At 35.2% G+C, this 14,622-nt stretch overlaps 1 protein-coding gene across 2 annotated transcripts in view; it reads left to right on the forward strand.

Moving 5' to 3' along the window:
- SLCO4C1 (solute carrier organic anion transporter family member 4C1) overlaps positions 1 to 14,622 on the forward strand; it is a 61,170-nt gene that overhangs the window by 5,014 nt on the left and 41,534 nt on the right. The window lies entirely within an intron of this gene.

Consider the following 14,622-nt stretch of genomic DNA (forward strand, 5'->3'; position numbering starts at 1 on the left):
TTCCACACTGAGTGGAAGGGAATAGAGAGAGATGGAGTTTAGGAGGAAGGGGACTCCAGAGGGAAAATCCAGGAGAGAGAAAGATGGCTTCCACGAAGGGAGTGTTGGTGGAAGGGGATCCAAACGTGGAGTCCTTGTACTTTCATTTGATGTGTTTACAGCTCTGCACCCCGGACATGTTGATTCCTGATTTGAGATAAAGAGAGGTGACATTTAGAAAAGTGGAACTTACCCTAAGAAATGAAACCAGCTCTACCTTTGGACTTAGATAAGGAGCACAGAACTTCAGAGCAACCTACACTATAGGTTGCTCTAGTTAGATGGAGAAATATATTATTAAAGTCTCAAAAAGGAAATTTGATTATATATTTATTTTCCAAAATAACATTTTTAATAAAAAAATAAATGTCGTATAGCCAGAAGAGTGGACTAATGAAAGTAGACCTTAATATTTTTGTGTCCTTCCTGGGAATTCTAATAGCAAATATTGAAATAATTAGGAATAAATTCAGATGGTTACCAATTCAGACGCTTTATTCACTTACTTAACCCCTGAAAATAAAAGGAGAATTGGAGCCTGTTATGCTATAGGTATTATTTTTAAAAAGTTAAGATTGTTAGATATGCGTGTTAGTTAATATTGAAAATTAATATTTGCTATAGTGTGGATGTTTGTCCCCCTAAACATTGATCCTTGTGTTGGAGGGAGGTATTTGGGTCATGGGGTTGGATCACTCATGAATACATTAATGCCCTAGGAATGGGGGTCAGTGAATTCTCACTCTGTTTGTTCCCAAGAAGACTGTTTGTTAAAGAGAGCTGGAGCTAGGTGTGGGGGCTCATGCCTATGATCACAGCACTTTGGAAGGCTGAGGCAGAAGAATCCCTGGAGCTCAGGGGTTTGAGACCAGCCCGGGCAATATAGTGAGACTTTCTACAAACAAAAAAATGATTCCAGCCTCTCCCCTATAGCTCTCTTGCTTCCTCTCTCCCCATGTGATCTCTGTGATCTCTGGCTGGCTACCCTCTGCATTCTGCTCTGAGTGGAAGCAGCTGGACGCCCTCACTAGAAGCAGGTGCTGGCATTGCGTTCTTGTACAGCCAGTAGAACTGTGAGCCAAATTAATTTATTTTTTTTTTATAAATGCCTCAGATGTTCCTTTTTAGCAACAAAAATGGACTAAGACAATATTAAAGTATTAATCTTTCCCAAGATCAATTTTCCAATTCTAGAACGATAACAAACAGGAAAATATTCTCAATAATAAAATATATATTATGTAGCATAGTTTTAGAAGTGCACTTGGTAAGTAGCCTTCATTTTGGAAGTAAAAATAGAATATGTAAGTGGATGAATGGAGAGTATTTTTAAAATGCGGTAGAGTCTGGAATGAATAAGATAAGAAGAATATGTTATCAGCAGCAAAACCACTTACATAGATTCTAGTACGTGATCTGAGATTGGACAAGTCTGCACAAGGCAACTTGACGTAATTTCACTGGGAGTAGTTTTAGGAACAAGCCACATATTGCAGTGTAGGCTTTAGGATAACACTATTGAAATCTGAATAGTAAGGGAATACCTAAATTTTAATCTGCCACACAAGAAAACATGATACTGATTCTATGACAGTTACTGTTTTATAGCATTTAGGTGGTAATCTGTGTGCTGTATCTAGGCCCTCACTCACCTTTCAGTTGCTCAGATACCTTTCTTGTTCTCAAGTACACAAACCTTGCTCAAAATACTATGACTCTCTGAACTGAAACATAAATACTTCTTCCAGTACAAAGCCTGATCTGTCTTCCACAATCTTCTCAGCTTCATCTCTTGCCATTTATACTTGGAGTTATGGCCATTCTAAAGAACTTATTTTCTTGAAGGAAAATTGCCACAAATTAAGGTGTTTGTATGTGACCAGAGACGCAGCTAAGATTGTTGAAGCCAGATTATAAACTTTTAGTACTTTAGTGTGTATTGTGCAGGTTTCACCAAGTTCTTGTTGAGCTAATTGACATTTTTCATTATTTTAGTAGATTATTGAAATAGGTTAGATAGAATTGACTGATCTAAGATTTTTACTTAGATTTACTTTTATTGATTCATAATTTAAATAGTAACTTGTGTGTGGCAAATGAAAGCAAAAACTCAGCTTGCCTTTATGTTATTCTGGCATTTATACAACATATATTGATTGATATGTTGAGATAATACCAGTAAAACAGTTCCATGCCATGTGGATTTTATGTATTAGTGAGAAGAAATATGCAATTAATAAACAAATGAACAAGGTAAGTGAAAATTGAGGTGAGTGGCTAAAGGGGCAAATAGTATGAAATAATACTGTGTTAAAGGATTAATATGTGGGCCAGGAAAGGCTACAGTGATAATATCTGAATAAAGAACAGCTAACCTTAAAAGATGCTTTTCAGGCTATAGAAAAATATGATTAAGGGCCTTGGAGCGGAGGAGGGCTTGGCAGGTTTTAGAAATTGTTGGTTTTGGCCAGCATCATCAAAGCAGGGGAGGCTGTTTTGGAGAGGCAGGTAGGCACCAGGGAGGCATTTAGATTTTGCTCGAAGTGCAGTGCACAGTTGTGTAAGAGTTTTACATGGGGAAGTGCATGATCTTACAGGAGTTTGAGAGACAAGAGTAAATGGGAAGCAATCACTCTGGAAATTTGTATTGTAGTCCAGTTGAGAGATAAATGTGGCTGGAACTGGGATGGCAGCAGTAGAGATCCAGAAGATGACTGATTCTCAGTGTGTTTTAGAGGAAAAAGAAACACGACTCTGTTGGATTTATTGCGAAGGAGGAATGAAGGACTCTGGTATTTTGCTTGACCAGCTGGGGCCGTTTTTACTAGAAGGTGGAAGACTAGGCAGAACAGAATTGGAGTGGAAATTAAGAATTGGGGTTTGGAGTTTTTAAGTATGAATTGCATTTTTTTTTTTTTTTTTCTTTTTTTGAGACGGTGTTTCGTTCTTGTTACCCAGGCTGGAGTGCAATGGCACGATCTCGGCTCACCGCAACCTCTGCCTCCTGGGCTCAGGCAATTCTCCTGCCTCAGCCTCCTGAGTAGCTGGGATTACAGGCACGTGCCACCATGCCCAGCTAATTTTTGTATTTTTAGTAGAGACGGGGTTTCACCATGTTGACCAGGATGGTCTCGATCTCTTGACCTCGTGATCCACCCGCCTCGGCCTCCCAAAGTGCTGGGATTACAGGCTTGAGCCACCGCGCCCAGCCATGAATTGCATATTATATATCCAGTGTTGCAGTGTATATCCTCAAACATATGTGTTTACATAAATGTGCAAGTCCTTCATTTGGTTTGACTCCTAGAGATGCATTGGATTTGAAGGGCTTCCTCATTCTAGTTTTTGGTAGGTAATGTCACACTGACTTTCAGGAAGGGATATATTACTTACTCTCCCATTGCTGGTGAATGAAAATGTGTTACTGTTGTGTTGAATTTTTGCATTTTTTTTCCCGTGTAAGTTTTTCTTGTGGTGTGCATAGGTGTTTATAATAATATGACAGACACAGAATTGAGGATTGAAATTATATTACATGTTTTAGGGAATCCAGACATTTAGAAATGGAAGGGATGTTAAAAATGATAAATCCCTTATTTTGACAATGTAAGCCTTCGGGAAAGAAGTGAATTGATTTCTTAAATGGTCAACAACAGCTAAAACTAATCCTAATTATTATGGTTTCTTTACTGTTTTTCAAATTTGTATGCTTATGACTCATACTAAGTTATTGACTTTATCGAATGATTTTAATTTTTTTTTTATGAATTTAAACCATTTCTTCCCCTATTTCTAGTAGTCAGGTACAATGGTTTGTATTAATCTACTTTTGCAAGTATGGGAATCTTTAATGAAAAATCTGAATTATTTGTGAAACTTTAAGTAGAATAGAGAAGAAAACTTATGAAAAGGAAACTGAAAAAGGAAAACAGATTAGTTGAAAGCTTCCTGTAAATTAATTAGAAGCAAGAGGATGTGTAGTCGTCTTAAGTAACTTAACAAAACATAGAGCATAATATTAATAAATCATTTTATGGCCGGGCGCGGTGGCTCATGCCTGTAATCCCAGCACTGTGGGAGGCCGAGGCGGGTGGATCACGAGGTCAAGAGATCGAGACCACCCTGGTCAACATGGTGAAACCCCGTCTCTACTAAAAATACAAAAAATTAGCTGGGCATGGTGGCGCGTGCCTGTAATCCCAGCTACTCAAGAGGCTGAGGCAGGAGAATTGCCTGAACCCAGGAGGCGGAGGTTGCGGTGAGCCGAGATCGCGCCATTGCACTCCAGCCTGGGTAACAAGAGCGAAACTCCGTCTCAAAAATAAATAAATAAATAAATAAATAAAATAAAAAATACATCATTTTATTTGAAATTACACATGTAATTTAATTTAAAATGGACAGTGAGAAAATTAACATACCATTGTGTGCTTTTTCTGTTGTTCTTGTGTTTTGAACTTGAGGGAAACCAAAGTCAGGGCTCATTTTGGATGGGATGATCTCTATAAGAGGAGACTAAAGTAATGTGATATAGTTAGTAAATAGAAGAAAACAAAACATACAATATGATAAGCACATATAATTTCTGCAGATGTGAGAATAACACAAAAGAACGTTAAGATCAAAAGTTAGGAAGGTATATTTTGAAACAGCTTGGATTTTCTATTGTGTTGTAAACGATAAGTTTAAGTAGGTTGGAGAGAAAGTTTTTTTTAAGGGAAGGTTTTAGAAACACTTATGCATTCAATGTGATTAACTTTGGAGATGATCAAAGAGAAGTTGTGTTGTTATTAGATTAAAAAAAAAGAGGTAGTAATAAAATTAAGAGGAACAAATACATATTATTAAGGGCTATTTTTTTGTACAAGTTAACCTGAAAGTAGAATAGTGTCAAAACACTTTCAAATGAGTCATATTTGACATTCATTTTTGACTTACTTTGACATATTATTAATATGACACAGCATACTGCAATATGACTTTAAAATATTTAAAATGCAATAAATAAATCTTTACCACATAACATTTTTTTATCTAAGCAATTTTAATTTCTTTTAGATGAATGTTATTTTAATGTTACCAAGCAAAATAATCTTTGTCTCTTTGAGACTTTGGGAGAGAGGTCATTGTTAAATAGTGAGGAATTGTAGAAAAGTAGTTACTAAATCCAGTAAAGCTCTTTTTATTTATTGACCAATAATTGGATAATTTTTTCTACATTACACCATTTTTTTGTTTTTCTTTTCTATCCCCTTTCCCTCAAAAATAACCTTCAATGACAAAAATTCACATTAAATTTCTCAGGTTTTTTTTTTTTTTTTTTTTTTTTGATTGGCATTTCAGAGAATGCTTCATCAAAGGACTTTGGTTATGCTTGGTAACTACTTACAGAAGCTGTGTAGGAAAATGGTTAGAGTAGGACTCAAAGTAGACTTTATTTCTAGTTACTATTTAATCTTTTATTCTTAGAATACTTTTTTTCTTTAATGGAATGCTTGCCTAGATTTGAGAAGACCTAGGGGAAGTAATCTTAGAGCTTTTCAACCACAAGTTCAATATAGGAAGCTTTAATTTTGCTTGGCTTTTGAGTATTTTTCCTTTTTTGATATTAACTTTTCCTTTATGGAAATCACTTTTTTTTTTTTTTACATTTTGCTTCTTTGTAACTGAAATGAATAAAGAAATAATGGGGAGAGGTGATTTCTTAGGTTAGAAGTTATAATGGTTTAATAAAACAAATGATTCCAATTTAAATTTAACACATACAATAAAAGGCCTATAGCTACATTTAGCAGTAGTCAATACTAGATGAAACTATCACAATTTTTTCTATCAGAGGCTTTTCAGTCTTTCCCATACTTCCTAGATAATATGAATTACCCTGAGCTGGGCAAGGTGGCTCACACCTGTAATCCCAGCACTTTGGGAGGCCGAGGCAGGTGTATCACTTGAGGCCAAGAGTTTGAGACCAGCCTGGCTACCATGGTGAAATCTTACATCTACTAAAAATTACAAAAATTAGCCGGGTGTGGTGGTGGGTGCCTATAATCCCAGGGTAATACTACAAAGTGGAAAGAGAAAAAAATCCAATTCACTGTTATTCTTTTCTCAAGGAACACAACTCTGGAATTGTCTTACTGTTTTCCTGTGCCTATTTTTTAATGCAGTTAATAAAATATGTTTCAACCTATGAGCATTTTTATTCTTGCATAGCATTCTGTTTTACATTTTAAACATACTCATAGAACAGGATTTTTACATATAAAAATATTTTTTAAATTATAAATTAATTCATGATAAACATTTTTATGGTTAAAGGTTTTACAATAATTCAGTAATATACAGTGGATAAGATTTTGGAATTGACTTTTTTTAGTTTGAGTAATTTTCTGAATATTCATCAGGTTATTGTATATATCAGTTGTTCTGTTCTTTCTATTGCTGATTAGTAATCCGTGGTATGGATATACCATAATTTGTTTAATCATTTGCCTATTAAAGAACATCTGGTTTGTTCTCAGATTTTGGTTATTACAAATAAAGCTACAGTATTAGTATGTAGCTTTTTGTGTGAACATAATTTTCATTTTTCTGGACTAGATGCCCAAGAGTAAAACTTCCGGGTCATATGAAAATTTTATGTTTACTTTTTTGAGAAACTGCCAAATTGTTTTCCAAATTCACTGTATTACTTTACATTCCCATTAGGACTATTGAGTGACTCAGTTTATTTGAATCCTTGCCAGAATTTGGTGTAGCCATTCTAATAGGTGTAGAGTAAAATCTCGTCATATTTTAATTTGTATTTCTCTAATGGCTGATGACACTGAACATCTTTGCTTGTGCGAATTTGCTATCTGTGTATCATCCTTTGTGAAATGTCTTTTCATGTCTTTGGATTTTTGTTTCTTTACTGTTGAGTTCTGAGTGCTATTTGTTTTCTAAGTACTAGAACTTACAAGCTAGTTTGCATATATTTTCACCCATTCTTTAACATGTCTTTTTATCTTCTTAACAGGGTCTTTCACAGAGTGAAAGTTTTCAATTTTAATAAAGTCTAACTTATCAATTTTTCTTTTTATAGATTATGCTTTTGTTGTCTAGACTAAAAACACTTTGCCTAGCTCTGATCCCTAAGATTTTCTTCTATTTTCTAAAAAAGGTTTATAGTTTTCTATTTCACATTTAAATCTTTGATATATTTTGAGTTCATTTCTATAAAAGATGTGAGGTTTATATCAAAGTTTATTTTTTGTCTATAAATGTCCAATAGCTCTAGAACCATTTGAAAATTCTATTCTTTGACCACTGAATTGCTTTTATAGCTTTTTCAAAATCAGTTAGGCATATTCGTATATCTATATTTCTGGGATTTCTACATTTTTCCATTGATCTATGTGTCTCTCCACCAATATCACATTCTTGACTATTATATAAGTCTTGAAATCCTATAGACCTTCCTCTCACTTCATTGTTATCTTTCCATATTGGCTCTCTTCATTCCTTTATATTTTCATACAAATTTTAGAATAATCTTGTCTATATCTACAAAATAATAGGATTTTGATGGGAATTGTATTAAATCTGTGATATGGTTTGGTTTTGTGTCCTCACTCAAATCTCATCTCAAATTGTAATACCCATAATCCCCACACGTCAAGGGAGGGACCTGGTGGGAGGTTATTTGATCATGGGGTGGTTCCCCCATGCTGGTCTCCTGTTAGTGAGTGAGTTCTCATGAGAGCTGATGGTTTTATAAGTGTTTGACAATTCCTCCTTCACATGCTCTCTCACCTGCCACCATATAAGATGCACCTGCTTCCCATTCTGGCATGATTGTAAGTTGCCTGAGTTCTTCTTAGCCATTTGGAACTGTGAGTCAATTAAGTCTTTTTTCTTTATAAATTACCCAGTTTCCGGTAGTATCTTTATAGCAGTGTGAAAATGAACTAATACAAGCTGCATATTAATTGGGATTGAATTGCTATAGTTAGTATGTTGGATCTTCCTATTCATGAATATGTATGGATTTATACTCCATTTATTTAGATTTTTTAAAATCAGTATTCGTATTTTTAGCATACAAGTTATGTATATGTTTTGTTAGATTAACATCTAAGTATTTCATATTGCTTTCTTATTTTGAGTGATTATAAATAGTACTATATTTTAAATTTCAGTTTCCATATGTTCATTGCCAATATATGGAAATACAATAGATTTTTGTATGTTTCATTGTGTATTCTGTGACCTTACTGAACGACTTGATTCTTGACATATTTTGTCGATTCCTTGGTGTTTTCTATGTAGGCAATCATGTCTTTTGCAAATAGAAACAGTTTTATTACTTCCTTTATTTTTTGTATGGCATTAATTTTCTTTTTTTTTTTTTTCTTTATTGCACTGGTTAGAACTTCCAGTTCTATTTTGAGTAAGAGTGATGAGAGTGGATGTTCTTACTTTCTTCCCTATTTTAGGGAAAAAAGCTTTCAGTCTTTTACTACTGCTGCATGTTTTCATAAATACTCTTTATCAAGTTGGAAAGTTCTATTTTATTCCTCTTTTTCTGAGAATTTTAAATCAGGAATCATTGTTGAATGTTGTCAGAAACTTGTTCTGCATCATTGTTTATTATGATTTCTGATCATGTGATCTTTCTTCTTCAGTCAGTTAATATGGTAGTTAACTTTTTTAAAATTTATGTGTTTATTTTTTTGATGCCAGCCTTGCATCTGAGAATAAACCTCACCTGGCAATGGTGTACAATTCTTTTGATACATTTGTGAATTCTGTTTGGTACTATTTTGTTAAGCATTTTTGTGTCTATATTCTTATATTAGTTTTCATTTTCTTTTTTGTACTGTCTCTATTTAGCTTTGTAGTTTTTGTGAATTTTAGGGGATTACAAACTTCATACAATAAATTGAGAAATGTTCCTCCTCTACTATTTTCTGGGATTAATTTTAATTTTTCATTATATATTTGTTAGAATACTACAAGTGAAACTACTTGGGCCTATAGATTTCTGTTTGGGGAGTTCCTCAGTTAAAAAGTCAGTATTCTTAATAGTTATCTTTAATAGTGATTCAAATCTAGTAGGTTGGTGCAAAAGTAATTGTGATTTTTGTCATTACTTTTAATGGCAAACACTGCAATTTCTTTTGCACCAACCTAATACTTCACTTTGGGTGAACAGATATAATGTATGCTTTTTATGGAATTGCTCCTTTTCATCTAAAATTTTCAAATTTGTGTGTATGGAGCTAGCTGTTCCTAGTATTTATTTAGTATGTTTTCTTTGCTGAATTTGTCATGAAATCCTTTGCTTGATTCCTGATATTGATAGTATTTGTCTACTTTTTCTTATTCTTTGTCAGCCTTGCTAGATGAAGCCAATTAAATTCATCTTTTCAAAATATGAACTTTTAGTTTCATTGATTTTTCTCTATAGTTTTCTGTTTTCCGATTTATTGATTTAAGCTCTATTTTTTTCCTTCTGCTTGTTTTAAACTCATTTTATTATTTTTTTTTTTTAGGTGGCTGACATGTAAGCTTAGATGATTAATTTTATTTTTTCTAATATGTGCATTTTAGTGCTATAAAATTTTCTTTCAGGACTACTTGAGTTGTATTTCACAATTGTTATATATTGTGTGTTGTTGTTTTTTTTTTATTTTTTTCCCTACCTCCCTCTCTTTTTTTTTTTTTTAATTTTTGTGTTTTCATTTTTACTTAATTTTGTGTATTTTTTTAAATCTCCTTAGAGACCTCCTTTTTGACCCATAGATTATTTGGAAGTGTGAAAGTATGTTGTTTACTTACCAATATTTGGATATGTTCTTGTTATCATTTTATTAATAATGTTTAGTTTGATTCAATTTTACTCAGAAAACCCATTATGTAGTATTTGAATTTTTAAAAATTTATTCATGTTTATGGTGCAGGTTATGGTCTATCTTGGCATATGTTTGCTGGGCACTGGAAAAGAAAATGTGTTCTGCTATTGTTTCCAGCATGTTTAGAAAATGTTGGTTAGATCCTGTTGGTAGATGTGGTTAAGTTAGTTTATGTCCTTGCTATTTTTGTGTTCTATCAGTTGCTCAGAGAGGGGTTTTGAAATCTTTAATTGTAATTGTGGATTTAATCTGTTCCTCTTTTTATTCTATAAATTTCTGCTTCGTGTTGGTGAATGTGTGTTACTATGTCTTCTTGGTAAATTGACTCTTTTTTCATTACGTAATGTCTTTCTGCATCAAGTAAATGTTTTTGCTCTAAGGTCAATTTCAACTGATATTAATATGGCTATTCCTACATTATTTTGATTAATGCTTGGATGATTTTTTTCACCCAATCTTTAAATTTCGGCCTGCCCACATTATTGCATTTGAAGTGAGTTTCTTATGGATGGCACAAAGCGGGTTTTTTTGTTTTATTCACTCTGTCAATATTCTTTAATTGTAATAGTCAGACCATTTACATGTAATACAAATACTAGTATGTTAAAGTTTAAACCTGTACTTTTTTTTTTTTTTTCTTTTTTTTTGAGACGGAGTTTCGCTCTTGTTACCCAGGCTGGAGTGCAATGGCACGATCTTGGCTCACCGCAACCTCCGCCTCCTGGGTTCGGGCAATTCTCCTGCCTCAGCCTCCTGAGTAGCTGGGATTACAGGCACACGCCACCATGCCCAGCTAATTTTTTGTATTTTTAGTAGAGACGGGGTTTCACCATGTTGACCAGGATGGTCTTGATCTCCTGACCTCGTGATCCACCCACCTCGGCCTCCCAAAGTGCTGGGATTATAGGCGTGAGCCACCGCGCCCGGCCCAAACCTGTACTTTTAATATTTAGTTTTGTGTTCTGCTTTTGTTTCTCTATTATCTGCTTCCTGCTTTTCTGAATGTGGGTTGCTTGAACATTTTTAGAATTCCATTTTTATTAATCTATAGTGTTTTGAGTGTATTTTTTGGTATATCTTTTTGAGTGTTTTTTTCCTAGATATTGAGTATGTACATAAGTATAGTCTTGGTATAGTATTAAACTCTGGTTCTTATTTAAACCTTCTGTCTTAACTAATTGACATTGCTCTGATAGCTTTGAGGTAGGGGTGGGTGTTGTCTTATTTGCCAGGTCGCATTGAAGTCCAAGTTCACCTCTTAGCCTCAATTGACACCTGGTAAGAAGACAGCCTTCTTGTTATTGTTGGGTGGTGGTGGCAGTCCTGGATCTTCACTAGAACTCCACTGATAACACTTTCTCTGGGATGGCTAGAAGTGACTTGTTACTGTTCTACTGACACCATAGAGGAGAGATATGACCTAATTCTAAGTGGACTACAGTGTAAGTTCTGACTCTTCACTAGGCTTCCTCTTGTACTAGCAAAGAGGGAAAGTGGTGCTTCTGGGTTTCCATAGAGCTGGAAACCCAGGCTACCTTCTCTGACAACACCCCGGAAGTGGGGATTGGGCATATTGTTACACTGTTATATATTGCAGGGGTGAGTGTGGGTGAGACTGCAGGTTTTCTCTGTGCTATTTGACTAGAGTAGCATGGTTACTAATTTTTCTGCCTTGCCAAGCTGCTTCTTACTTAATCTTTTGGCTAGAATGATGAGAATTTTCTTGTGGCTTTTTTTTTTTTTTTTTTTTTTTTTTCTGTCTGCAGCCTTTGGCATTTGAGGGTTGCTAGCTTATTCAGCTGCAAATCTGGTATAGATTAAGCAAAAATAAAACCCAGGAAACTCACCACAATGGTTGCTGGGTACTGTCTGGGAACTTAGGAGCAGCAGTGGATTGGTGCCTCTCACTACTACGTCTAATAATCCAGTTAATGAAATTCTTACTTCCTCCCTTGTTGAATTCTAGTGCCCAAGGGATGCAAGTTTCTATCAAGGCAGTCATTATTTCCTTAAATTCAAAGCTTAACTATAATTGTTCCCTAATCTTTTTTGATCTCCTCATAGTAAATATTCAACAGGGAGAGAAGTTCACTAAATTGGCAGTGCTAATGGATCCTAGTTACCGAGGGAAAATTGAGTTGTTCTTTTTCAGTTGCAAGGAACAGTGTATTTTTGGACTGCAAGATTGACTTGGGTGCCTTTTAACACTCCCATACCCAGCAGTACTTGTTAAAAGAAAACTTCAGTAACTCAATAGAGAAAGAACAGCTGGAGACTTGTAAAAGACTGTACAGTACCAGACCAGTTAAGCAGTGGCAAAGGGAACAAGAACTGGATGAAAGAAGCAAGTGACGCTTATCACTCAGGCCGTCTAACCAACTATAGAAAGAGAATTAGAGAGCTGGTTAATTGTTTCCCTGCTCTTGTGCCATGGTCTTGCCCATGCAGACCACTGCTGCCGCTAACACTTCAGTTGCTTTTAGGTGGAAGAATAACTTAATGGATGTTACCTCATGACGACATTTTGCTGATAGCAAAACGCTGATAGAAATTTTGCTGATAGCTTTTTGTGGGTTTCTTACATGGGACATACATAGATTTTTAAGTTCAGACAAAGATAAAAGTGGATTCTAGGTACAAAAAGGAGGGGCGGGGCTGTGTTGGATATTCTGTGTCCGTCCAGAGCCAATATTTATTATTTATCACTTTTGCTTTGCGCTTTAGTAGAAAAACCAGACACACTATGTCAATCTGGCACTTTTCTCCCCACTGGATAGTGGTTGGGTTTAGCTAACAGGAATTTGTGTGTTGGGAAGAAAGAGGTCCTAAGTGTGTATTTTTCTGGTGTCCTCCCCACTGGTGTGGTTTGGAGTGACTGTGTGCCACTGTAACCCTCTCGGATTTAAGTCTGTTTGTATAAGGGCTAAATTTAAATGTTTTTAATGATCTAGGGCTGTTTTGCTTCTTTTGACACTTTTGTTATAGTTCTAACCACTTTTTCAAAAGTGATTTATAGAGCACTAGTTCTGGGAGACGTCAGACATTAATGAAGAAAAAATCTAACTTGAATATATGATAAATGATTTTTTAAGGTAACATTCTTTATCATATTACATATAAATATGTATATTCCATTGCTATATTCTCCAAGAAGGAAGATACAAAGCACACAAAGCCTTTGTTTGCCTGTGCATTCTGAAATTATTTAGAAGTGCTAGTGACACTCGATATACAGTGTACTGCTGGTGTTCTTTACAAAGATTCTCAATAGTGCAAGTGTGTGTGCAACTTGGAGTCTCTCTTCACAGTCAACTCTAAGCTATGTCCTGGTGATGACCATTCACGTCATAGTTCCCTGGCCTCCAGTTATGCCGGTTGACCCATAGAGATTTACATACATATTTTTAAATTATAGTGACATTTCCTTAAATTATATGTTTCAGTATTTTGTTCTACGATTTTAGTTTTCTTTCTTAGGTACTTCAACTATGTGTATATATAATCACCTTTGGCTTCCTTATATTAACATTTCTTTTTTTTTTAATCACTAATCTTGCTCACTTTGCTCATTTGTATTCTTTATGCCCATAACTGTGTTTTCTCAGTTTACCCATGTGCCCCTTTCTGTTGTATCTTCGTTTCTATGAGGTTTTAATTTTTTTCCTTTTACTTTTTTCTCCCAGCGTATCTTGATCTCTCTTTCCTTCATCATTTCTTTTCTGTTCCTTCATTTCTTTATATAACTAATTGATTCATTTCATGATGAATTACGTGTTTACACTTTACATCTTCTCCACGAAAATATTTTTGTAGTCAGAGCCCTAATCGTAACTTAAATAAAATTATGATGCCTTTTTTTTTTTTTTTTTCTTATGACATCTTTCTGTAGATGCTGTGGTAGCTCCTTTTGAAAATCACTTTATTGACTCTGTTAGGCTCCCATAGGAGGAGAGTGACTTATCTGGCACCCCAGGCAGGTTGGTTGGGCAGGTTGGTTGCACAAACTCTTGGCTTTTCAGTTCCCACAAAGAGGGCTGAATTGTCTGTAAGAGTCTTTGTGCAACCTCTTTTCACCCTACCCTCTGCTTTTATGAAGCACAGTAACCCAGAAGGTCCCTACTGACACCTATTACAGGCAAGAGATATCAATCTTAATGTAGAGTGTTTCTCATCATCTTGAGGAGGAGTAGTATTTTTCTTGGTGCCTTCTTGGGTCTTCTACCACCAGCTGACATGAGGCCCAGATAAGAAGGGTCCTGCCCTGAGCCAGAGGGATCAACATTATCACAAACATTGAAACCTGAAGATACTTTGCTTTGTTTTCTCAAGGTTTAATAAGAGAGAAAGTGAACAGAGATGATAGGAGAGGAATGTAGGATTGAGCTAAATTCTTCAGGCCAGAAGATGCTTTTTAGACTTGCGAGTGGTCAACTATAAACAAAAGCAGCAGCCCTTTCTGCTTCCTCAGGGAAGTGGTTAGGAGATGAGGAGAGGAGTGAGGCCAAGGGAGGAAAAGTACAGATACCCCTTGGGAAAGGAAAAAGAGAGATTGCTTTTTTTTAGTTAGCCACCTCAAAGCACCTGATGCAGGTAATTTGGGAGACTGGATTCCCTGAAAACTAGGCTTTTTTACTGCCCTCTCCAGGATACATAGATAGGCATGTCCTGGGAATCCTATCAAATGTGT

The sequence above is a fragment of the Saimiri boliviensis genome, chromosome 1 (genome assembly GCF_048565385.1).
Source record: "Saimiri boliviensis isolate mSaiBol1 chromosome 1, mSaiBol1.pri, whole genome shotgun sequence".
NCBI lineage: Eukaryota > Metazoa > Chordata > Mammalia > Primates > Cebidae > Saimiri > Saimiri boliviensis.